We start from the raw sequence: 26785 nt of genomic DNA, 5'->3' as shown, positions 1-26785 counted from the left end.
GCATGAGACTTGGGAAATTTTGGGATTTAACCAAGATTTGTCAGGAAGCTAAGAATCTGTGAGTGGAGAGGTGGACATTTTTGTCCAAAGCGACACCGGAAAACATTATCGGGGCGATTTTCGATATCAGACTTTTCGGAAGACGCTTCGGGCAAATTTTCAATCGTGAAGACAGAGAAAGAGAAAACAGTCCGGGAGAGTGAGGAAAGTTCAGCCGAATGACGCTATTTTCAACCCTATTTTAAGAATTTCGTCGCCCTTCCCACGAAAGAACGTAACTACATTTCAGTGTTACCAAATTTCCCCTCGCATTTTGCATTTTTATCAGGAGAATCATTTCTAACTGAAAAATTCACTGACCTATTTTCTGATCGCATGTAGTAATCAGAAAATTTTGAATAAAAATTTCATTCCGGCGGCCGGTAATTTGTCAGAAGAATGGTACCTATTAAAGATCTGAAATCTCTGTTGTAGCTCCACGGTTACATTATTTGTACACTCAGCAGTCCGCGCTGATCAGACTTCAGTATGATCTGAATGTTTGACTGAAACTGAAAACAATTTATCTTTTTTCTCTTCCCCTCCTAAGTTCGCCTCAAGAGCATGAAGGAATTCAAAAGAAACCTCGACTTTTCATGCGATAATATTTCCTAGAAAATCGGGGAAAATATCCGGGAATAAAATCAGCAAGAATTCTTTGTACACCATGAATAAGCACTAAACCATTTCTTATCATAGCTATTATTATACCAAGTATATCAGCAGTTACGAAATGATAACAGACGCATCATTATGATTGTTTTGCTCATTCGGGAGGAAGCGTGCGATAGCACTTCCGGATCTGTAAGTGTGGCGGGGACTCTTGAAACTTGGAAGTTTAAACTATTTTCTCGAGCGACCTAGTCCACGGCAAGCGGTCTGGTCAGAGATCCATCAACACAGTTTCTTTTGCTGCTCCTCTTTGATGATGAGTGTAAACAGGCTTTGATCGATGCTGCAAACAACTGCATTCGGCAATTGTAAACACTCCAAGTGATGAGTAAACGAATTCAGACGGAAAGAATGTTGAGGCGATACTCATGTTTATTTGGCGATCGTAGCAATCGTCGGTCAGGCCTCTCATACCATAGAGAGCTCTAGAGAACTGAACGGAGTGTAGTAAAAAATTCACGCAGTGCAGCTTAAAGTTCTGCGTTAATGAAACCTCTCTCACGATCAGGTTTATTCAACTTGGCATTAACACCGCCGCCAGCTGAAAATCAATCATCTACGCAGATTCGAAAAATGAACTGAAGGAGGATTCGAGGCAGTTGAAGACTGGTCCGAAAGTTTGGGCCAAAACTGAGAAGAATTTTCTCTATATACGGAAGTTGATAAGAGTGTTTTCTTTCCAAGACTTTTAAGAGTCAACATGGTCTAAAGTTTCATTTCATTGAATGAAACTTACTCACTGCGAAATCTTAGTATTATGGAATGGATGGACCTGATGTCAAAAGTTGAATTTACATACATTTCGAAATTTGATTTACATGTGCAACTAATCTTATAATTATTAGTAATCGTTAAGTTGCTAATTTTATACTCGGTGACTTAAATTCTAATCGATTTTTTTCTCTTTTGTTGCAGGTATGTCTCTCAATAGCTTTCAATTTCTCGGGGTTTCGTAAGTAGTAGTTAACCATCCACCAATTACGTAAGGCTTCTCCAAATGTTTGGCCTCCTCGGCTTTATTCCCATTGAAGTATTTTTTAGGCAGCCCAAGAGGACCTCCCTGTCCTGGCCCTGACTATTGATCTTTCCCGAGCATGTTAAAAAAAGTTCCGCAGGGGCCCCTGCCTTCTTGCGATCCCAATATTTCAGTGCAGCTTTGACGAGCTCCAAACGGGGATAGGTCAAAAGTCACGAGGAAATGGACGTTTCCAGCCGAGTCTGAGAAGGTCGCCTCGGCTTCTCGAAGAGTCTGAACGTGGTTCATTCTCCCCAAGCGGCCCCCCCCCCCCCCCCCCCCCACCAAAGTTTGCTCTCGGTCGAGCAGAGGCGTCGATACCGTTCGCATTTCATTCTATGAATTCCTCTCTTCAATCCCTCTTCCGAAATCTTGATACCGAGCCGTTCTCGTCAGAAAACTCGGAGAAAGGCTAGCCCACGCATTGACCTTTAATGATGAATAGCTGGCAGGTTCCTACCAGGAGCATTTCCTCAAGATTGGTGTCGGCCAAAACTTCGGCCACTTCTACGTAGCTTATGCTACTTGAGAGGATAAAAAGTATCGTAATTTTTTTGATGAGTCACCTGTATGAGTATACTGATGGTCACGTTCTTGATGAAAGCACTCCTGACGAATAATGCGTCCTCTCTCGCATATCATATTTTTAGAAAATAATTTTTGACCACTTCAACCGAAATTTTCATGGATTTCACTTCTGATTATTAGCAAAAATCGGCAAAAGTTTTCACGTACACTGGAAAAAAAAAAAACACATTGGATCTAGAGTCCTGACTCTTGAAAACATTGACAAGAAAAAATACTCTTGATTCAATCGGATTTTTGCTCGCATCAAAACGAAATCCGCTTAAATTAAGAGGCTTGGTTCTTGATTTATGCTAGATTCTGATTGAATCAAGAGTACTTTTTCTTGTCGATGTTCTTAAGAGTCTGGACTCTAGATCCAATGTGTTTTTGTACCAGTGTATATTCGGAAACTTCCTGTTAAAAAGTGAACCATTTGAGTCGATTTTGCAACCCCGGAATTGAGTTTTGTTTTTTCGTCTGGAAGACGAAATGTTAGGGCATTTACTGCAAAATTATGTGGGAAATCAAGAAAGATGATGTTTCTGATCGAACACTTGAGTGTTTTTGGGGGGGGGGGTTTAAGTGGGTTCATAAACACATAACGCTTCAAGGGGAAGACGGGTTGAAGTATCTACGTGTCTAACGCTAGACACCTATAGCGTTACCGGGTGGAGTTGGGAAAATCCTAAATTTGGCTTTACATATACTTGAACGGCCCCTTAGAGCGAGGCATAACTAGGTGCGGCATAATGTCAATAGCTTCGCGCCGTACCAGATCACTCGGGGTCCTTAATAGTTGAGGTCGTCCTGGAGTACGAGAAAGCCGAAGATGAACCGACCCGGCGCAAGGGAGAGGAATCCACTTTCAGCGCCTCCCCTTTCATGAGACAGGTGCCCCGCAGAGCTATAGCCAGGGGTCTCGCGTTACGCGTCGCGGATACCGTTTCATACCTATAATACCGACCCCTGAACCCCCCCCCCCCCTTCCCCATTCTTTCCCGTCTCACCTGTTCACGCAACTTCTCAAGCTCAGCGTGTTTAATCAAGCGAACGCGTCGGTAAGTGTTGAGTTCATGAACTGCATCCAGATTTTACGTCAACGGGTGCAATTAGCAAGCCGTTTTTTATCATGATGCTAACCAGAATACTCTCTCCTGGTTGGGTCGTTTTTAAAGCGCGCATGAACAAAGGAACGCTTTTTTTCATCTTTTGAATCACCCTGTATGATTATCCTGCCCGTTTGTGATAAAGCACCCATATCGTGAGAGAATATGTCGAAATGTGGAGTTTTTAAGGCCCAAAAGGGCAGCCAACCTTCCAACATAAAAAATGTCACTGCCAATCTTAAGATTCTAATATCATTGCAAAATGGTCTTCTCCAGAAGTAAGAAACGTATGCAAAAACTAAGGTCAAATACGTGATTTACAAACGACGGGCATGGTCGGATTTACCTACTTGCCGCCCATGGGCCGCCTGTATTTTGCCGCCCTCTTCTCATTTATTTTGAAACATCAATAAAAACCATCAAGGGAACGTGCTGGAGGGAGAAGGGTGCATAAGACGCGTTCACTCGTGTTGGACACATTTTTTTGCGTAAGCCCTGTCAACACTACTAGCAAAAGTTCACGGAACTTTGCGCGAAAGTTCAGTTCCGTAAACCTATCTCTGAGGGGACAAGGCCTTTCATTCGTAAGAAATGAACTAAAAAATTAAGAAAGAACAAGTATAAATGTGGTTTAATAATTTTAACTTCCGCCGCCGCGCCGCGCTGACCATGCTGTGTTTGGCGCAATGCGTGAAGTATTCATGTAGTCTTGTAGGCACTGTGCGTTTCACGCCGCGTTGACCGCTGTTGACCGTACTGTGTTTGACGCAATGCGTGAAGTATTCATGCAGTCTCGTGGGCGCTAATATGTGTTACATGCCGACCGCCGCTTCGAGGGCTTCTCCTTTTCATCTCAAGTCCTCGACATCATTTCTCTTTGCGCCACGCCGCTCCAGGCCAAATTACGTGTTTGGTTTCTCTCTTAACTCAACTAATTAAAGGTGCGCAGTCTTTTGTATCACCGAAATACGACAAAACTAGAAATTAATGAACTCTCAGGAAATGAGATATTTTGTCACCTTTTCTTGTTTGTAATTTTTTTCTGAATCCGATTTTTTTTACCTGCATTTAAAAAAATTGCAAAATTTGCCACCCCCTACTTTTGCCGCAATGGGCCGTGGCCACCCCCTTAATCCGGCCCTGACGACGGGTGGTAAGAGTTGCAAAATTCAATCATCTTGCATTTTTAGAATTCATAGTTAGGGGCTGCCTTTTTGGGGCTCTGAAAGCTCCATTTCCTACCCGCAAACTTACTGCATGTTCGTAATCTCCCTGGGTTGTATTTTAAAGCGCGCATGAACAAAGAAATGCGTTTGTTTCATCTTTTTCATCGCCCTGTACATCTTCCTGCCCGTTTTTGACATCCAGAGCCCCAGATGACGTAATAACTCTCTCAGCGAAGGGACTCCAGAATCCCTTCCGCACGAACTAGTCAGGGAAGCAATCCGACAACAAGAGGAACGGGGACCACGTGTCGCTTTTACCGACGAGCGAGCGTCGGGCGGCGGGGGCGGGCGAGGGGAAAGCGAGTCTTAATTGGAGCGAAAAACTTAATCCGATTCTGCAGAAACACGCGATGTCTCAGCTGCGCACTAACGCCGAGCGAGCACGGGCGCGCGGGCCGGATATCCCACCTCGGATACGACACACCTGACGCGAAAGGCCCTGATCGCTCATGGGATCCCGGGGTCGAGGTGCGAGACACGGCACGACTTGTCGGCGGCGACGCTTTTGCATCCGCGCTTTTGCCGCGGACGCCTCGATTTGCACCTGAGGGGTGAGTCAAGTCAAAACCAGCTCTTGTTAATCGACTTGTTGTATTTTGCACATCTCCGGAGTCCGAGGAGCCGTCGCCCGTCCGTTACGTAACAGACGCTCTGGCTGCGGAGAGTCCGTGACCAAGTTATGTGGTTTATGGTGTGCTTCGCTGTGTAATGGCTCGTGTCGTGTCGAGGTGCGCTGCTCTATGCCACGCCTGTAAGGGCGTATGGGTCTTGCACTGTTTAGTGGAGGCGTTAAAAAGAAATAGGGTTGTTCAATCGGTCCCCGCAAGAGTGTTTTTGTAGGGCGAGTACGGTCACAGGAGATCTCATGAACTGGAGACCCTTCATGCTGCATTTTCATTAGATTGGCAACTGCCAGTCGCTGATCCTAGAAAAACGGGGTTTTCTCCTGGGGAAAGCCTGCGGCGACCGGCGATCCTAGGGAAACACGGCTTTAAGACTCCGGAAAATAGTAAAAGTTTTGGCAACCTGGACGGTTCTCAACCGCTCCTCTTTGCACCAACCCCTGCAGCCCGACCACAGACTTCTCGCTTGTATTGAACTTAATGGAACGGAACTTTCAATTTGTGTCATAGGATGCTCCCCTGTGGGACAGAGTTTCATTCCATCTAGATCAATAGGTGTGAAAGTCTGAGGTCGGGCTGCTGCTGTCGTTGCTGTCCAGTTGGAAAAAGATGTTTGCTAATGTAATGCACAACACAGGTCTTAAAACTGAATAAATACACCTAGCCGTGTAATGTGACCGAAGTGTTGACGGAGATACAAGCAAATAAAACCTGACTCCGGTAATTTCGAAGTATCTTTATCCTGCGTGCAATGTCTGCAATTTGTTATGAAGGGTAAAAACAGAGTCTGGCCCCGATGTGATGTGAGCAGAGGAACGACCTATTATACGCTCCACCCACTACCCCATCTACTAGACAGCCCTTCGTTTGATTATGCACTCGACTCGTGGGCGGGGGGTGAAGGGGAGAGTCTGTGGATTTGACGTGGATGCCTCGCTGCGTTCGATCACCTTGGATCGATCGGGTCGACGACGGAGGAGACGCGGCGGGCCCGGGCTGTTTTCTCCTTAATCCGGTACGGCCGGCCGTGCGTGCGTGAGAGGCGAAGTAATGGACGGAATAATTCATTCAACTCGGGCCGGCCCCCCGCCCCCCGCCGACCCCCCGATCCGCCGCGGCGCTGCGGGTCTCGGAGCTAGCCTTCAACGATGTAATAATGGCCCTGGTCGCCCTGGCCACCGCAATCTTGCGCCGCGTTGCGCGGATCCTCGTTGAATGTAAATGAGCTATTTTTAAACTGGACCGGTTCCCCGCTTCGCCGCCCCGCGCCGAGCGGCTTCGGTGCGGATCAACCTCCGGGCGGACCGCGCGACGCGCTAGACGGAGACGCCGACACCGCTGCCGCTTCGCGCTTATTAACTCTGATCTGGAAGCTCATCCGTAACGTAGAGTACGTAAATGAAGAAGTTTGATGGAACACTGGGGGCCGAAAGTCGGCTCTCTGCTGACATGTCACCTGCAGTGCAACATCCATCGAATGAGTCCAAATCGCACCACCGGCCAATCAGAAACGTTCAGCCAGACTTGAGACTTTGAGACCCTTGAAACTCGTCCTTAAGAATATTAAAGTGCGGTGGACGAACCAACAAAGTTCGCCCTTGGGTACAAATGCACTAGGGCCTCCGTTAAACTGCCGAAACTGCAAGGCGAAATGGATACATTTCTACGTGCTCCTAGGTCAAGAAGTTGCCTACTCTTCAAAGTTGAAGGCGTTTTGTAAAAGGCGGTGACAGTATGCTCTTGTTTCGGAGTTGCGATCCACAACAGAATGTGCATCGATAGAGCAAATTCCCCGTACTTGATGAATCCAAGATTTGTCGAAGAGCAGTTGTAGCGCTGAAATTAACGTCATTTTCCTAGAAAACAGCAGTAAGTCCACTTTCTCCTCCAACATGGAGCTTAATACCATCTTATAACGCAATTTGACCTCCGTTCAATTGTCGAAACGGCACGGCTAAAATTGGACATGTCTTTGGCTGATCTTCTGGACTCTGTTTCAATATTATAAGTAAACGGTTTGAAAGCTGACTTTCTTATAAGTTTTCCCCTTTATTCTTAAAAGATTGATCGAACTATTGTGGACTCAATTGACGCCGATAGTGACTTTGCAACTCGACCAAACTTCGAGATCTGATAGCATAGAGCAGCGGGAAAAATTCGCGAATTTGAAGTACACCTAAATCTGAGATTCTTATCGCCCTCGACTCGGTTTCAGCGTTTTCCGCCGGCGTCAGACGCGCGTAACTTTACGGGTCCACCTGATTCTCGACCTGGATTTCGCTGCGTCAGGTGCACGAATGGAAACGTTACCGCAAAAATTGCTGTCAGCCGATGCAACGTTGGCAACACTGAGTGAGCAGCTCTGGAGGATTTGGCATCATCACTGGTCCAGAGCGAGAAAGTGGTGTCCGATCTAAGTTATCTCTCTTATTGTTGCTGACGGCTGTTTTTTATTCCCTCGACCGGAAAATAACTTGTCCCCACCCCTCTTCCCCCTCGACCTGCCCATCGCGATCCTCCAAGCGCCGCGCCGCTTCTTCCCTTTTTTTCTTCTTTTCTTAACTCTTCTCCCCCTCCCCGCGGGTCACTGCGATTACAGCTAGTTTATTATTATATCCTTATTTTTTGTTTTTATACTCTTGATCCAGACCTTTCCCCTCCCGGCCGCGCCATCCTGGCTCTTTCTCGGTAATTCTGAGCCGGGCAACTGGTTTCGAAGATCTTATCTTTCCTCTATAATTCGTGAACGAATTTTTAACATTCTCCCCGCGTCGCCTCTGGACCCTCCATGGGCGTTTTCCTCTTTAATTCCCCGTTTTACGAGTCGATCTCTTGGAAGCGATTTCTGGGTAAAGATGACGTAATGCGCCTCCAATTAGTTGGGGCCGCTGGCGCAGGTCCGCGCCGAATTAACAATGCTGCCCAGCTTCATTTTCGCGGGCGGTGATTCATTCTTCGAATTCAGCCTTCAATTTATTATTCTAATTTTTCATGGCGCCTATGATCTCTTTTATAATGTTCTCCTGAACCTGATTCGTAATATTGCCGTTTAGCCCGCGTGACACGCGCACCTGTATGACCCATTTTATGCTTTCAGTGATGTCTCTCAATGTTGCCAACCCTGGGTTTCGTTTATTTGTGACGTCTATCAAACAACTTATATCTATTCAGGCTTTTTTGCTAACCTAGACTCGGCTATTTTCAATGGATTTAAATCGACACAATCTTGCCAATTTTCAAAGATCATAAAGGAACGCTGTAATTGTATCAAAGGCTAATGACCTAGTTGGAAACTTCACCTAAGCATAAATTACTGCTCGTGAAATATAGGCTACTGGGACGCAGATTTTTTTCCGCAAGTTCGAGCAAATTTTAGTTTTTCCGTGGTTTCGAATGGCTTTGTATCCAGATTTTATCTCCTGAATGTAGTTGTGCAGTGATAGGCGATTTTTGTGTTACGGCCCGGAGAAGCAACACATACATGTATAGATTCATTTATTCTTATTGGTAGAATTGAAGGCTACGTCTTTCTCAATGTTCGGCTCTAACTTTGGTATTTTTCGGATCCAATTTGTTATAATGCTGAATTCACGGCCACTAAGTTCCACTCGGACCTTGTCATGACATCAACAATGATGTTTGTAGTAACACAAGCTTAAGTCCTGTTATCATTTTTGTGTGTGTATTTTAGCTTCAACTGTCCTCTACTGTTAATGGTACATGGTTGGTAATTGACTTTTTTAATGAGGCAATGTTTATCTCACTTCTGTTTCTGTGACTTGCATTGCTGGATGAAATCCACTAATATCAGGTTTATGTCTTTGTCTGATTCCAGGTAATGTCCCATTTGTTTCTTTCCCGAAGTTCACATCAATCGGTGAGTTAAACCATCATTGGATAGTCCTTCTCACGTTAATTTGAAGCCTTGTCCAGTCAGTGTGAGACCGGGGAATGATCTATCAAACTTGCCCTTGACGTTTCTAGAGAGTCATTACATTGTAAAATGATTATGATGCTTGAGCGTGCCAATCTTTTTGCCGAAGCTTACACAGTTTATACCTGAGTAATGCCGTTTTTTGAGAGTAATGTAAAGTGATATAGCGGAAGTCGTCTTTCCTGCCTCGCTATTTATAGCGAACTTGTCTCCTTGAACTGGGAAAATTTTATATCGTGTGTTTCTCGTCTCTGTGGCTCAGAACTTGGACAAGTAAAAAATTCATGTTTTGCAAGGAAATCCGGTTTTGGCAGCGGTGCGTGTTTTGTCGCATCTTATTGATTTCTTAATGGTTGGGAATAAGAGGAGGGTGTTGAACCATTCTTAATGATTCAAATCAGGACATGAAACAAGTTTTAGCCTTTTTTAACTCATTTTTTTACCATCCAACAACTTCTGAGACAAGTTGTTTACATTTTTTAGCTCTTTCTAACTCATTTTTTTACCACCCAACAACTTCTGAGACAAGTTGTTTAAATTTCCCTCAAATTTATTTTTAATTTTGTACCCCAACGCATTTGCTCGTCTACTCTCTCTGCTGAAATGTCAAACGCGTCATTATATCCCACATTTTTTTTCCACTGTAGCCCAACAACAAGCAAAAAAGGGCACGAAAAAATTAGCCGAGTGCGAAGCTTTATTTTTACGCTTTCAATTGTAGAAAGTTACGTCATATTACTTTTTCCCGTCCGTAAAAAGTGCATGGTGTCAAGAAACTTCAATTTTTTCGAATTTTCAATTGGGTTTTTCTCTCCTTTTCTTCTGTCATGATAAATAGAACATTCCATGACTCGGAAACTGACTATCCCTGCTAATGATGTAGCATTAGCTTCTTCTAAAATGAGTCATGCATTAATGTCCCGGTGTGTCACTGTGCCACGCGCACTTTGCTGCTTTGCTTCGAGAAATACCAGCGGCCTATGCCCTTGCGCTTTCTGGAGCACCTCATTTTTAACTGCTTCGTCAGAGATGTCATGCACAAATATTTGCCATTGATAGTGGTATCGAAGCTTCAGTTTTATTTGCTAGTGATCCCTCCAGACGAACGTAAGTGTAACATGCACTCGAAAACAAGCGTGGTCAGTGGCGCAGCGTGAACGATCGATCATCAATATTTCGCCATTCCAAGCTATAGCAAATAATCGATTATCAAGGTGTTCGTTGCGAACATCCTATTCGTCGATCCTTTTCCATCAGTTGAAATGGCAGATGAATCGATTTATCGCAAAGCACGCCACACCACTGAACGTGGTGTCTTTCCCACACAGTGGTAAATAAAAAAACAAAAAAAACACATTGGATCTTGAGTCCAAACTCTTAGAACATCGACAAGAAAAATTACTCTTGATTCAATGAGAATCTAGCTTAAATCAAGAATCAAGCCTCTTAATTTAAGCGGATTTCGTTTTGATTCTAGCAAAAATCCGATTGAATCAAGAGTATTTTTTCTTGTCAATGTTTTCAAGAGTCTGGACTCTAGATCCGATGTGTTTTTTTTTCCAGTGCAGGCGGAACCAGAGGAGTCTCCCCGCATGGACTATACGGAGCTGGGAGTGCCCCCGAGATTCCACTCGGTGGAGTGCCTTTTCGTGCCGCCGCCCCCCCCCCCCCCCCACCCTGTATGAGGCGCCCTTTTATGACCCCGGCAAAAAAATTCCCATAGTCGTTCTCAGTCGTGTTGCTCTCGGAATGACGTGTCGACAACTTCGCCATGTTGTATGTAATCTTCAGAGCAGAGTAGTTGAGCCAGTGTGCGTGATGAACTCGAAACTGGAGTTGACAACGTCGCTCCGAGGTGCAATTACGACGTAACAACGAAAACGCGTCGAATGTAACACCTCCAATAGTAGTTAATCGTAGCGCTTCGGCATGAACGCGCTGGGTATCAGGTGCCGTGGGGAGAGAGGGAGAGGGGGTGCACGCTCTCAACGCACGTACCCGCCCAGCTAAATAAAAATTGTTAGCGGCACAAAATAGCTGACCTTGAAGACTGGCCCAAGACGAAGAGAAACCAGTACGCAAATATGTGAATTGTAGCGTGCATGAATAATAATGAAATCGGTTTCGTCGATCTCCGAGGTTTGCATGATAATTAGCCCTGAGCGCTGTTGCCCGGTGGAAGCCGCGGGTCCCTCTGGCCTCGGAAGGTCGTTAGCTTTCGACGCGAAGCGCGTAATGAGAAGCGGAAAGACTTCGTTCGGGCTTTGCCTAATGCTCGGGGCCTTGCCGTGACGGGCGTCAATAGACGCTATTAGTGCCACGTCACAGAAACTTCGATATATATCGATTCAATCTCATTGGTAGTATTGAAAGTAGGCATGTCATCGTTTGGACCCAATTCGATATAATGGAGAATCCTTATGGTGGCGTCATGCGTCACCACTAAAAGCGTCGATGGATAATTTCCACGCAAATGAAATGCTTTACAAATAGAGTTATAAGTGAGAAACTGCACAGCCTACACAGCCTAGTGACGTCATCTGGCGGCATTTCCCATTTAAACACATTTATTTTAGCAGATCTGATCTTTTTGTCATGTCTTCTCCAATAATTGTTCAATTCATGAACCAAGGGTAACCTCGTGTTCTGTTCACTCAGTAGTTTTCACTTAAACACAAAATTCATCAAATTTCAGTCACCTGCAAATTCTCTATTCCTACTGTCATCAATAAGTGAGACAACAGACTGTAAACAATCATTGAGACTTAATAGCAGAAACGACGTGTAAACTTCGTAGCGCTCCGCAGATCGCGCTATTCCAAAAATTATTCGTATAATCCCCATGAACATACATGCTTTCAATGTTTACGGAGAAATAAATCCGAATACAGTAAATTCTTGTGGCATAACCTGTGGGACCTTGACCTGAGTTCGAAGTTTTGCACCATCTGAGCAACCGCCCTGTTGCTCAGAATTATATTCCCTAATTCTGCTTACAATTAGTGGGTTTATTCGTTAGAGGCCTCAGCGTGAATCATCAGTACGGATAATTCATGGGCCTGCACAACGACAGGGGGGCATTTCCGAGCGTCGGTAGCAGGAACGGAGAAACTCGGTTTATCGCGGAGAGCGGTCCAGGTGGCTCGACGATCAGAAATTCGGATGATCCGCAATAAAAAGAAGAATCCGGAACCCGAATTTTATTGTCTCGCCTGATGACATTCCCAGAAGGAGCGCCCAGGCCAGGCGCCCGAGTTGCTCCTCGGGTGCTTTCACCGTCCAAGACGCAGTCTCCTCCGCGAGTCGTCCTTTTGTTCGCTCCCGGTTCTGCCTCGAAGAAGTCTGATGATTCACGGCTATCGAAAAGGGCTCCGCCGTTTGATTCATGGTTATCGAAAAAGGCCAGGTGACAGGACAGCGGGCAGGTAGACTAGAATGTCGGCTTTAAACCCGGTTGCTTTTCGGTAGCTCGGCTTAATGACCTACAGAGCATCCTAGGGGTCAAATTCTCCCACCAGCCATTCCGCTCCTTTTGGTTTTGTTCTATTTCAAGATTGCTTTAACTAGGGTCATCCATTTCTCACAGTTGAAAGCTGTAGATTCATTGAAAAAAATTTAAATTTAGCCACCTCTACCTATTTCTTTTTTAAATTTTGTGCCCCTTACAAGTAGATGCGATTCGGTATTCATCGTAAATGTCCCTGAGATAACTTAAGTGTCGTCAGTTGTTAAGTCTGGAGTTAAATGCGTTCGTAAAACTGAATAACTTACTGAACACGCTTTTCAGAACACTGATGTCATTAAATACTTGCGGTATACGCAGAAGAAAAAATCAACTGTCGAAAGCTAGTGTCGTCTGTCAATTCATTTCAGATCCGGATGAAGGTGCATAAGTAGATTTGTTGGTGGATCAAGAAAGCTCACTTTACGATAGGATCGCACCTCAAAAGGAGTTGTATGGTCTGTGTCACACGATCATAACTAGCCATCAAAATATCAAGGTCAGGTGTTGTGATTGGCTTATTCGATGACTTGGACCAGTCACAGCACTTGGCCTTGACATTTTGATGATGGAGTATTTTGATAGTGTGACACAGGCTTAACGCAACATTATATGAAGTTACAGATGCTATTTGTGGTGACGTCACCATAGGGATTCTCTATTATATCGAATTGGATCCAAACAATAACAATGATATAACCTCTTTCAATGCTACCAATGAGAATAAATCGATTTTTACTCGAGATACAAGACACAGGCTTATGAAGTTACAGATGCTATTTGCTGTGACGTCATCGTGAGGATTCTCCATTATATCGAATTGGATCCAAACAATAACAATGATATAACCTCCTTCGATGCTACCAATGAGAATAAATCGATATACACTCCAGATACAATCGATTTCTTGTCTGTGACGCGACACTAATAGCGTCTACCACAATATAGCCTCCCCCATCCAATTCCACGTTGAGGAAGCACCCGACAAGTAGGGAACGGTCACGGATTTTCATTTTTGACGCCGGGTTGGGACCGGGGCAGGGCTCTGGAAAGGGGGGCCCCGATCGGGCCATTATCGGACAACAAAAGGCATCATGCACTCTCGCGCTCCTCGACCACAGTTGAACGTATTTATATGCCAAAAGGAACTATGTCCTTAGCCAACCCTATGCACATAGGTCCTTTCAGCATAAATACGTCGAGTTTAGGTGGTGGCACCCTTTCACAATCCACTCGACTCGGATCCCCGCCTGACCATTTATTGGACGTATTTCTATCAAACGGAACAAAGTGCATTATGACGTGATCCCTGTTATGCGTATATTCTTATGGGTCTCAGGGCTCATGTCCTAATGCACATAGTTCCATTTGGTAGAAGTACGTCCATTTATTAGACCCGCGCCCGCTGCAGGTGAGGGTTCAATGTTCTCCGATTTATTAGTCATTATCAACGCTCGTCTCCGCCGCGGCACCGTTGCAACGTGGCACCGAAATCCGGCTGTCGTCTTCTTTCCTCCTCGTCATTATCGTGATTAAGAGCCTGACAGATGACTCGGGGAACTGACCTTGGTACGGCTCTACGGTCCACGGAGTCCTTCGTTGTCGTCAGTTCTCTGAGAAAATAATGCCTCTTAATTTATTCTCAAGTAGTAGAGAAGCGCATCAGTGGCGAGGCGTGAATGATCGATTTTCGATATCTTTCCGTTTGAAGCTGTGGCGAAGAATCGGTTTTTTGAGGTGTTTTTTTGCGAACACTCTGTTTATCGATCCTTTTCCGTAGGTTTAAACGGTAGATCAATCGAAAAATCGCATTGCACGCATGCCACTGGACTGGCGCAATGGGTCAGTGTCGACGTGCTGAGGATGATCGCCGTATGGACATTCCAGAGTTGCCAAATTTCTCCGGCTTAAACGTGTATTTTCGAGGAAAGTCATGCGTATTTTCCCTGGAAATTTTCAGGTATCTTACCTAGATTAAATTGCGATCAAAATTTGCTGATAATTTGAAGAAAGTTATGATAAAAATTTTCGAATCGTTTATACTTTCGGAATGGTTAGTGGCAAATGTTTTCGAAACCACAAGCATCAGCTGTCCCCCTAGGTGCAGTTGTTGCGTTTACATGTCCTGCCTATAATTCGAGACAAATTTCTAGACCTTAGGGGGGTTAGATTTAGCGGGACTTTGAAAGGATGGGCGTTGATTTCTGCAAAATCGAACCAGGGTCCCTCTCCCAAATCGTGCTAGCTCATGCCCTTCACCTTTTCGTATCATTTCACCAAAAGCGTGGGCACCCGGAAGCACATCCTTAGATCATTTCCCCCGTTAATTGGAGATTCTTGCATTTTCTCTCTTTGGAGAGGAGAGGGTCAGCTGAGAGGAAGGTGGACGGAGAGGATGGGAGACAGGACACCGGAAATTGGATGAACGGCGGCCGCGGAGCGAACGCCCGGAGGGCAGAACGAAGAATGTCCGGCACGGGGCGATTTCCCCAATGGCCCATATCCTGTCTGGCCGGAGCCGGCATAACGGAGACGCGAGGGCCACGTAGCGGAATTCGGCAAACAAGCCATTGTCTGGCGCCCCATTGTCTCCGGCGACCCCGCCGCTGACCCCTCGCGGGTAGCACCGCCTCCGGAATGGCATAATTGTGTCTCGTCCCGCGCCGCGGCGCAGAGATGCAACTATTTGTGCATGATGGATGGTCGTGTTGCATGTGCAGAATTGAAGGCGCGAGGCGTTAAATCGTGACGCTGTGCTCTGCGCTCCATGCTGCTAGGGGATCGCTGCTCTTATTGGGTTCTCATTCGAAACGGCCAGAGAGCTGATTATTGAAATTGATAGACAAAGCGAGAGACAAAAACGATGTGGGGAGTGTGGAGCAATCCCATTGCTTGAAATGGGTAGTTCTCGTATAGATTAAGGGGAAAAGTGATGGACTAACTGCCGGGTTTCTCGTGGATGGTCGTTAGTTAGTCTATTACCTACCTCGCGTGTCCATTGCAACTTCCTACTTCCACCAATATGATCCTTCCATTTTCCTTTTGTCTTCTTTGTTTATCGCTTTGTCTATCAATTTCAATAATCGGCCCCCAGCGGGCCGATTATTGAAATTGATAGGCAAAGCTATAGACAAAGAATACGAGAGGGTTACGGAGGAATCCTATTGGTGGAGGCGGGTGGTTGCAATGGACAAAGGTGGTAGGTAATAGACTAACTAACGGCCATCCACGAGAAACCCTGCAGTTAGTCCATCACTTTTTCCCTTAATCTACGAGAACTACCCATTTCAAGCAATGGGATCGCTCCATACTCCCCATATCGTCTTTGCCTCTCGCTCGCTTTGTTTATCTATTTCAATAATCAGTCCATTGGCCAGGTATCAAGGCTCGAATTTCCGGAGCCACCGGTTCAGCCGATTCCGTCATGCCACTTAAGTTACGATGACGCCCAAAGGCGTCGCGACGCTGGTTCCCCTTACGGAGAATCTCCGGGAAACGCGATACAGCCCGAGGTGAAAACCTGATCGTCAGGAATCGAGGGACCGGGCAGCGTGGCGAGGACGGCCGACGAATTCCAATTACGATCCGGTGCGCTCCGCTCGCCCGGTCGGTCGATTCAGGTTCCAGTCGAATGACCGACTTGGGTTTCCGTCGAGAACTCGCCGGATCGAGGTCTCGAGTTTATGGGTTTACCGTAGCGTTGGCTCGCGTGAAATCTCCTCCAAGGTAGCCTGGATTCACGAGAATATGCTCGTCGTTTTCTGCCGTAAACGCTGTACGGACATTCAGACGTTGCCATATTTATGTGATTAAACCTCGGATTTATTGATGATTCGTGTATCTGATCCTTTTAATTGTTCATGAAATAGAATTCACTTTTAATCCTTAAATGCTTAATCTTTCCACAGAAAATTTCGCTATCTCTGAATGTTCTCACGACATTTTTCTCTAGTATTACTAAGTTGAAACTTGAAAGCTATTACTTGTTTCTGGAGTATTATTAAGTCGTCTGTGACAACCATTTCTGACGCAACTTTATTTTTCCGTGCGTTGCTTTCTCAACTATTGTGAAGTCAACGATATTCCGAGGGGCTGAGTTATGAGGGACAGGAGATCTGCACGCCCTCCACTGGGGGAGACCCTTCTTTGATTATCAATTCAATTCGTAAGTTAGAATTTTTTTTTATCGTTCTTGAAGGGAACGACACGCGTTCTGTTTGACGTTCTTCGGATCAGTTGCTCGTCAGTATCTTTAACTTCTTCGTTACCTGAACTTATACTCCATGTCTCGCTGTCACCGATCCGATGACCGATCCGATGAGTATAGAGTGAGCTTGGGCCTGACCCATGCCTCGGAACCCTCTCTCCTCGCCTTGTCTTCTTCTAGGCGCTCATCTACGGACGTCATAGAAAGGAAAAGCGAGGTGCTGCACGGCTATGGCGACGGAAGAGGGATGACCCGGGGGGGGGGGGGGGGGGGGCGCTGAATGGAGCTCTTTAATGCGGAATCGTAGACGCTCGGGCCGGGGCGCGTCGCGGCGCAGCGGGTCGGGTCGGGCGAGAAGAAAGACGCCAGGTTGTGCAATTAAATAAAGATATTTTACATGTGTTCGAATGGGGGGATTTAGCACTATCTGGTAACGATGGGCGAGAAGAGGATGACGCTGCATCATTTTCTCCGCGCACGGCTCACGCCACGATGACGGAGCGTGACTGGGCGAACGACAATGCCCCCCCCCCCCCCCCCCTCGCGGGCCGCGGGCCCTTCGATGCCCCCTCGTTAGTCATGCAAACGCATCGTCGAGAGACGCCAGCGTTGCCGTCGTTGGCGTCGCGATGCGCTGCGCTCTGACCTCGATTCAGCGTGTGCGGTTGTTGTTCGACGAATGCAACTGCGGAGTTCCTACGGCTGATTAGATAACGGACGAGTTGCATGTCAACGCAATAAACCTTTGATACCCAGTTCTAATTTCGGTTCGAAAATATCGTGCAGTGGATTTCGATCGTCCCGGTGTCCTCGTTTAATCGATCCGCTTAAATTGGAGTACGCAATTAGGAGCTACAATTTCTGGCTCTGATGGAGGAACACTGATGCGCTCAGGAAAACTAATGGTAGATATATTGCTTCTAATCTGAGATAAAAATTGTAGGTCCTAATTGCGTTTTGGAGACGTTGAACCGGACGGAAGTTGCTGATTTTAGGGATACTTGAAAAACTAAAGTTTCCAAGAACGAACGTCGAAATAGATAGTTGTTTCTAACGTGAGTCAGAAATCTTAGTTCCTAATTGCGTTTTAGGAGCGTTAAAGCTGAATTTTTCAAGAACGAGCGTCGAAATAATGTTTTTCTCAATTAGAGGAAAGTAATATGCAAATCGTTGAGTGGGCAGTCAAATATAAGCATTAAAATTGAATCAATTGAATTTTGATCGATCCACTGAATGTCTCAGTTCGAAATCGACCCAACTCAGGTTTTCTACGATGTCCATTTTGTTACGCAGTCTTTTTCGTCGCCTATAAAATTTCATTTTTCCGAGATGGGTCGTTTTCGAACTGAGCGACTCAATTTTCGCGATCGTTTTCACCAACGTCGATCAGCCCAAAATCGAGAGGCAACGGGTTCAAAGCTCTCCGATCCCCACGTCTTCCGCGTCGGAATTAAAAACAAGGCCCCCTGAGTAATTTATAGACGGCTAAACTAAACCTGGCGTGGAGCGGGGTGTTAAAATTACCCCGTTGCGCCGCCCGAGATCACGCTCAAGGCCCCCCCTCCCCGCCCCCCCCCCCCCACGCCCCCGAAAGCGCGAGTCGGTCAGGCGTCGCACAGTGGATCGAGTCCATGAGAGAGGTCGGACATGAAATTTTTTACTTAAACTGTAAATTTTGATGTAATTTGTCGCATTTTAAAGTTCAAGGGGTGCGTTACAAGAAAATTTCACCAAGAAACCAATGGCACGACATTTGAAACCTCAAAGTTTTGCATAACCGGAGTTACAACACTGGAAAAGAAACACATTGTATCTCGAGTCCAGACTCTTAGAAACATCGACAAGAAAAAGTACTCTCGATTCAATCAGAATCTAGCTTAAATCAAGAACCAAGCCTCTTAATTTAAGCGGATTTCGTTTCGAATCAAGCAAAAATCCGATTGAATCAAGAGTATTTTTTCTTGTCAACGTTTTCAAGAGTCCGGACTTTAGATCCAATGTGTTTTTTTTCCCAGTGAGCGTTTAAAGTTTCAAAATTTTGTCCATCCTCTCCTATTGACCCGATCCACTGTGCGACAACGAGTGGGCGCCCGACACGCTCGTCATCGTGCCCGATCGGGTCCGCCTGTGAGGCGTGCACGTGCCGCAGATCGTCGCCCGGCTGAAAAAAGGGCGTATCTGCAAATTCAGATGAGTCCGGTAAAGCATTAAAGCGTATGATCAATAGGGCTCACTGCAGGACGCCCTTACTTCAGAAGGGCGACGAGATGACAAAAAGGCGGCCCCGGGGCCGAGAGGCGAGCGTTAAAGGTGAGAACGTTGCGCTTCTGCATTACTCTTGATCATGTCGGCTGGGACGAAAGCGGGGGGGGGGGGGGGGGGGGTGTTCGAGAGGAGATATGCTAACCAAACCGCCACCGCTCGGGTACCGATGTGCAAATGGGTCAAACCCCTCGAACGTGATGTGACGCCTGAAAAGAAACCGTACTCGGCTCGATCACGACGCGACGGTGGAGAGAGACGGATTCATAACATGATGCACTAACTGAAGTTTCAAGGTGTCAACTATTTGGGGGGGGGGGGGGGGGGCAGTTAACGGCCGATCCCCCGAAAGTTGCTGTAAATGATGGAAATCTTTCAAAAAAGTGAAGGAGAGTGTTTGATTTCCGCAGCTAAGGGGACAGTTACAAAGTCTAAAACCATCGTGAAACCAGGAGTGATCACAGAGACGTTCTCGTCGAAGTGGAAAGTCAAACCTGGCATTGAAGATAGTGTCAATGAACATCTTATCCAAGTTTAACATCCGCAATTCGACGGTGTAAGTCGGCAATCACATAACTCGGTTTGCGACGTCACGGACTTCCCGTCATACTTTATTTTTTAAACGGAAAACTGCTCAACGGCAATTCTTTAAAACTGCCGTGATTTTTCCTCTCAGTGCGAAGAAAATTCTGCAAAAACTTTACGGAATGATGTGAATTTGTTCTCCTGTAAAAAAATAACATAGAGGCGGAGATTTTCAGACACCGCCAACGAGTTATGTGAATGTCGACTTACACCGTCGAATTGCCCTCAGGAGCAAGTATAGAGGTCAAGATGAATCCTCAAATTTCGACACTAAACTCCGTTTCAACTTTTCACTAGTGGTAGCGGTTCACTTCCAAACGAGATCACCAATGATGAGAGTCGCGACATCTCTATTGAGAACGTTTGCATAACCTGATTGCCTGCAGCAGACACTTCATTCGGGCCCGCTCAAGGAGTTGGCCCTCTTTGTCGTCCAATTTGATCCAGTTATAGACGTGTCCACCCACGGTTTCCAGATGGTGCTTCAAATCCTCATTTTTATCCAAGATGGACAAATTTCAGCGTCAAATTGGCAATCCTGCTCGGGGCTAACGTCACTCTGACCTCGGGAGTAGCGCGCAGGAAATGTAACTCGCAGGTTCGGACGGTAGTGCCCGGTTTTCGCGTTCGGAGGTGGGATTCCGTTTCTACGATCGGGTGAAAGCGAGATTTTCCTCGACACTGAGGCAACGGCGAGCAGAAGCGTTGGTAGATGATCTGGCGGGTCTGCTGCAGGCCATCGCCGAACAAGCAGTGTAACGAGAATTCAATTGAATTATGTGGCCTTCCTTTTATGGGACCAGCTCGCTAGTTGCCTCGGATCAACAACCTGTGTTGTCGAACTTAGTTTGAAGCAGTCGTACTGTGAAGTGTATCAGATGAATTATGAATTATTATGATCCAATATGAATAAGACGGTAATTCTGCCGTGTTAAGGAAGAGCACCTTATGAGCCTTCGGAATTCGTCAAATTTTGTTTGATGAAATGTGAATTTTCAGGGAATTCTGTGAACATTTTTCCTCGAATTTTTTTTAGAGAATTTTATTTTCAGCAAGATCTAATCATTTGAAAATTCCAAGAGAAAGTATTCATATTGATCCGCTTAAATAAACCCATTTCATCGGAGGAAATTTGGCAACTCTTGGATGTTCAAACGGCGTTTCTCCGTAGCACGGCAGAATTGGACTTCACTTCTCATCTATATCTCTCACTGGCGAAAAAGTCGCTTGGATCCATAGGCCAGACTTCTAAAAAATTCACAAGAACAAAAATCTCGATCTAATCGGATTTTTGCTTGAATCGAGAGCCAATCCTCTCAATTGAGGCGGATTTCCCTCTGATTCAAGCAAAAATTCGATTGTATCCAGAATATCTTTTCATAGCAATTTTTTTTTTAAAAGTCTGGTCTTTAGATACAAGAGACTTATTTCTTCCAGTGCTCGGATTTGATCTCGAGATTTTCAAGAGGGCAAGACTACATCTTATCGGATCGCGGATAGCCTTGATCACACACTCACCGTCTCCTCTGCGAAAAAATAGGAAAACCTCAGCGTTAATGAACCGCATCTTGCGACGCAAGGATCTTAAGGTGAGGATGGAAGGATCCCAAGGAGGGATTCGCCGCAGGAACTTGCTCGAAGCACCGCAACGGAGCGCCAGCTCCGCGGGTCGCGAGGCTGCGGAACCGGTCCCGAACCCGGTCTCCGGTCCCGGGTCGTCGGCGTGGTCGTGGTCGGCGGATCACCGCAGCCGCAGCCGCACCGGTTCCTGCCCCGCCCTCCCCCTCGCCCCGTCGCGATCCGGGCGGAGTTCCGCTCTCACCTTTAACCCGCGACCCGAAACGTAATCCCGTCGTAATGCACTCGGCGAGACGCAGCCGCCAGCCCCCGCGACGCCGGACGGCCCGGCCCAGCCCCGCGTGGGCGTTTGTTTATACGCGCCCAGTCCCACTTTCAAAGTTCAAGCTCATAAGCTCGTTGACTCCGGACCGGCGGACGGGTCGCCAAAAGATCACCGCGACAATGGAGAGTCGGACCGGGCGGGAGGAGTAAGTCATGAGGCGTCCGACTCGATCGCGTTGCCCAATCGATGAATTGCATCGATGTAGCCTTCGTTGGGTCAGTTGCGCGTGTCACGCTTTGATGGTTGCAAAGTCGTGTATCACATCGAGTTAAAAGTTGCCAAGTCCACGAAATCTGTGCTAATTAACCACCAGACAAGGAACGAATTTCAGCAATCTGATACATGTTTCGTGACTAAAATTTCACGTAGAACACGATTCGCACAAGAAAAATTACCGAAATTAACTCCTTACGTAGAAAATTAATGATTCTTGATGCGTGAATTCAAACCACCCGCTCATGAAAACTCAATGCTCTACGTGATTCACATCGCGCGCTAAACGTTATCATGACAGTCTCTGCGATATAAAAATCTGGCAACCTCAATCTTGACGCTTTGGCTCAGCTATAGCAAATTGCTAATAGTTTTTTTGAACAACACGTGGTGGGAAATGAACATTGCTCGGTTGAGAAGCTTGCTGAAACCGTTGTAGTGCGCGATTTGACTTACGTAGAGCTTGCTTGCTTGAAAAGTTCACCCGTAAAGAGGACCCGATGTAAACAGACTTCTTTTTCGTAAAAAATTACATTTATGTGCGTTCAAACTGTTAAGAGATCTCAGAGTGCAATCCAGAGTGCATTTCTTTCCACTACGTATCTCTGAGATGTGACCGTTAGAAAACAGCTCTCAGTAGAAACTGTCACAAGTCGGTAAAGAGGTAAAATTAGATTTAGTCCTAACGCATGTAAACAATCAGAATGGGCTTTTGCAAAATGTTTCCAGAGCTAAAATGAGAGTTGTTGCTTGTAGGAAATGTCTCAAAAATAATGATGAGCGCTTCGGCAAAGTCTGAAGTGCACTCCAAACTTCAAAATCTACGTAAGGATTTTGCAATTTTATTCTAACTAGCTGCTCCGGGCGCCCTACGGGCGCCCTCCACAGCTAGCAATGGTGGTGCAGTAGCTTATTTGGAATCGGAGCGATTAGTTGAATCTATTTAATAATGATGATGATTCTGCGGCAGAAGATCAAGGAATTTAACTGCCTCTCTGCGTTACAGGGTGGAGACTGCCATTCTACCGAAAAATGTTATAAAAAGCTCGCATTATTAGTTTTTCTTTTTTTTGTGTTATTTTTTAATTTTTTTTTATTTTTATTTTTTGATAATTTTCTAATGACTATGAGGCTTTTGGGATTTATAAAAGATCGAAGCACCTCTTTGTGCACGATGTTTTTTGTACGGTTGCCTTTGGGAAGAATTTGGACTTCAAAATTTTTGTACGATGTAGCTCGTGAGAGTGCAACATATAGTTGACCATGGCCAAAAACTGTTTGGGGTAAATAAATGCCGACTCGCTTCAGTGTTTGACCCTTAGCTTTGATGATGGTCATGCAGAACGCAATGCGAATTGGAAATTGTCGCCTCTTAAAAGAGAAAGGGAGAGAGGAGTCTGCAGGTGACAAATCAATTCTTGGCAGTGAAATTCTTTCACCGGCCTTCTCGCCGGAAATGACCTGCAAATCAAGACAATTTTCATAACGTTTCCAGACGATCAATCGGGTACCATTCGATAAACCTTTAGAAACGTTGAGGTTTCTTAAAAGCATGACAAAAACCCCCTCCAAAAGTGTGAGTTTATGCGGTGGTAAGCCACTAAGATTAAGACTGTCCAAGAATTCGAGGGGAAAATTGAGAGCCTCTCCCTCTTCCTCTACAATGAGCCTGTTAACACTGAAGTACGTTTTAGAGACACCTGAAAGAACTTCAACAACCTTGTCGTTAATTTCATTGCAATGCTTATTTTTAGGGGCCAGAATTGCGCAGTTTGTGAAATCTACGTTCGAACATGAGGAAGCTATCTTTTCCATAAATTTCAGTAATAATATCAGTTTCAGTAATACTGCTTGTCGGTAAATCAATGAATTCCGGCATGGCCTTTTTTAGCAGAAAGGTAAACACCATCACCTATTTCGAGTTAAAATTTTGCAAACTCCGCTTCGTCTTGCAAAGTTCTCATATTTTGAGTAAGTTTTCTGATTTTGAAAAGAGGTCAAAGTGGTGAGAATTTGATTGCATTTTGCACCAATGTTTGGCGAGAAGCATGCGGAACAACGGGTAAAACCTGTCTAAAATCACCACCCTAGACGACAATTTTTCCTCGAAAAGGGATATCATTACCCATTCTCTAAGAAGTCGGTCGATGCATGCCAGAGCATGCGTGATAACCATGGGAGCTTCACCCCAAAAAATGATCGTTGTTTTCCGAATAGTCTCAGCCTCTCTTGAGCTAACCGTCAGACTCGACACAGAATTCTCATTCAGAACCGAAGGAATTTTGAATTTGCTATGAACCGGCCGACCGTTAGGTAGCAACGATGCGGCGATACCTGTCCAAGCAACGAGATGACGTCTAAGTTTTCCTTTGTACAATACGCAGTAAGACATTCTTAAACGAAAGTTTTTCCCGATCCTCCTGGACCATCAATGAAAATCGCATTACACGTGTAAGATGGATTTTGGATGAGACTAATTATTTCAGAAATAATTTGATGTTGCTCTGGGTTAGCGGCAGAAATCATGGAATCATAGTTTTAGGGGGAGGAGAGTCAGGCTCCGACCCTTGAAGATTCAGGTTAATTGGAAGCAATTCCGGAAGATCAAATGATGATATTGAAAATCCATGAAGTCTTAATGTGCTTTCAATAGCAAAAAGCCGATCAACGTAGTCGACCGACCAACAAAATAAAGAGAGAGGAAGAAACAAGTACAAGCAAATTTGAAACAAAGTTGGAAAGAGAAAAGAACAAATAAGAATGAAATGTCCATAACAATACATGTTGTTAGCAATACGTGTGCGCACCGCTGCAGTTAATAAGTCAGGGTCAGTCAAACCGCCAGGATGCCTATCAAGAAGTGGTGAAGCGGAGTAGCTGAGAGATTGCGACGGAATGTGGGTGGTGAGTGACGAACGACAATGCGACCCAAACCTTCTTTGAGGTTGGTGGGAGGAAAGCTATACGAAAGAAAACGGAGATAGCCGAAAGAACGTGGTGGGAGGGGTGGCTGAGACCCTAGTGGGGGTATCTAGGGACGGGCAAGCAGGTAGCGGCCAGATGACCGCTCGAAACAGCTGAACTTTACTCGTCGATAAAAGTAAGAAAATTTGAGAAAATCGAAAAAACAATTACAGCCTGCAAATTTACAGATCAGAAGCTTTCATTTAAAAAAAACCCCATGCAAATCGGTCCGGTGGTTCTCTCAAAGTTAATGTCCCAAAATGCGGACTTTAGTCTGAATAAATGGGAGAAAATTTGAGCCCAGCTAAACTTCACTCGTCGATAAAAGTAAGACAATTTGAGAAAATCGAAAAAAACGATCACAGTCTGCAAATCTACAGATCACAGGCTTTCATTTAAAAAAAACCCATGCAAATCGGTCCGGTGGTTCTCTCAAAGTTAACGTCCAAAGATTCGGACCTCCGTTTTAATGCATCGAAGAAAATTTGAGAAAATTATGGGAGAAAATTTGAGAAAATCGAAAAAACGATCACAGCCTGCAAATCTACAGCTCAGGGGCTTTCATTTAAAAAAAATCCCATGCAAATCGGTCCGGTGGTTCTCTCAAAGTTAATGCCCCAAGATTCGGGACTTTGCATTTTAATATACAGATTACTTGAAAAAGACCGGCAGTAATCAGAAACTAAGTCTCCTCATTTCGTTGAAATTCCTTCGGAGTTTCTTTCGTGTCCCTTATGTTGGTTAATGCTGTCATGAATTGGGGGCTCTGATAAATCCGGCCAGATTATTTCCTACGCGGCAGCATTCAAGAGGGTTGAAACAGCTGTTCCTAAGCCTGGAACTTTCAAGTGCTGCGCTCTTGCGGCCCTGACCGGAAGCTCAAAACAGGTGTTACACTGCACTCCTCTTCTTGTTCTTTTTCTTCGTCCCGTCATGATGTCGACCCAACAGGGGCGGGATGGAGCAAGTCAGGACCGCCGCATCGTCGCGCTACATAACACCATGTGCACTTTTATTCTCCCTACGCATTCCGATCATGCCTCCCTCCATGCTCCATCGAACAGCGCTGTTGCCGCATCGATTGGTTGAAGACAATTTTGTCAGCTGAATTTCAGTCCAGACTCTTCTCTAATAATTGTGAGTTGTAAGTGAATGCTGCGATCACCCCAGCTTGCATAGCTGATAATATTGACAAATGGCTGAAAATGACATCAATGGCCCCTTTTGAATCATCCAGTTATGTACATAATATACTGAAGTGAGATTTTGACCAGCTTTCTTTAGATACATACTTTTTTTTTAGCTAAGCCTAGTAAACTTTCTACCGCATGGACGTCCATCAGGTCGAAAATAAGCGAGACCGAAATTTTAAGCCCCTTTTGGAAATTTTCTCGACTTGAAATCTTTTCACGTGCTCGTATTACTCATCAAAATTCGCTTACACCGGGCACATTCAAATTCAGGAACGTCTATGAAATTCCGGCCCTAGTTTTGCCGTACTAAGGAGAAACGCCGTATGCGCCCTCAGGCCTAGGCGTTGCTAAATTGTCTCCGATATTGTACGAATTTCCAAGGAAACTGGTGCATATTTTTCTTCAAATTTCTCATAAAATTTTGTACACAATTCAATGTACTATATCTGTAAATTTTAAGGAAACATATACATAACTTACCTCGAAAATACATTTTTATTGAAGGAAATTTGGCAACGCCTGAAGGTTCATACGGCGTTTTTCCTTAGCACGGCAGAGTTGAGTTGATGGTGTGAATGTTTGATCCGTGCATGAATCACTCCAGCGGACGACGACCGCGGAAAACCTCGAAACCGTTATTAAATAAACATCCCACTCGGCAATGAGGGATGGCACCGAGTCGAAAGTCCCCCACAGCGTTTTAATCTATTCAAAAGATCTCGCCGAGCCCTTTCCATGCTGGAACCAGAGATGGCGAGCTATTCAAGAGGGAGG

General features: G+C 45.4%; 1 protein-coding gene across 3 annotated transcripts in view; it reads left to right on the top strand.

Annotated features, from left to right (window-relative positions):
• The window catches only part of Kdm3 (Lysine demethylase 3), a 486443-nt gene that overhangs the window by 409842 nt on the left and 49816 nt on the right, over nucleotides 1-26785 (top strand). The window contains exons 3-4 of one of the 3 annotated variants that reach the window (XM_072301456.1): nucleotides 1627-1663; nucleotides 9084-9125. The exons of the other annotated variants lie outside the window; for them this stretch is intronic. The gene's annotated coding sequence lies outside the window, so the exon portion shown is untranslated. The remainder of the gene's footprint in view (nucleotides 1-1626; nucleotides 1664-9083; nucleotides 9126-26785) is intronic. 3 annotated transcript variants of the gene reach the window in all.

The sequence above is a fragment of the Bemisia tabaci genome, chromosome 6 (genome assembly GCF_918797505.1).
Source record: "Bemisia tabaci chromosome 6, PGI_BMITA_v3".
Lineage (NCBI taxonomy): Eukaryota > Metazoa > Arthropoda > Insecta > Hemiptera > Aleyrodidae > Bemisia > Bemisia tabaci.
This window is presented reverse-complemented; position numbering and strand designations above follow the sequence as displayed.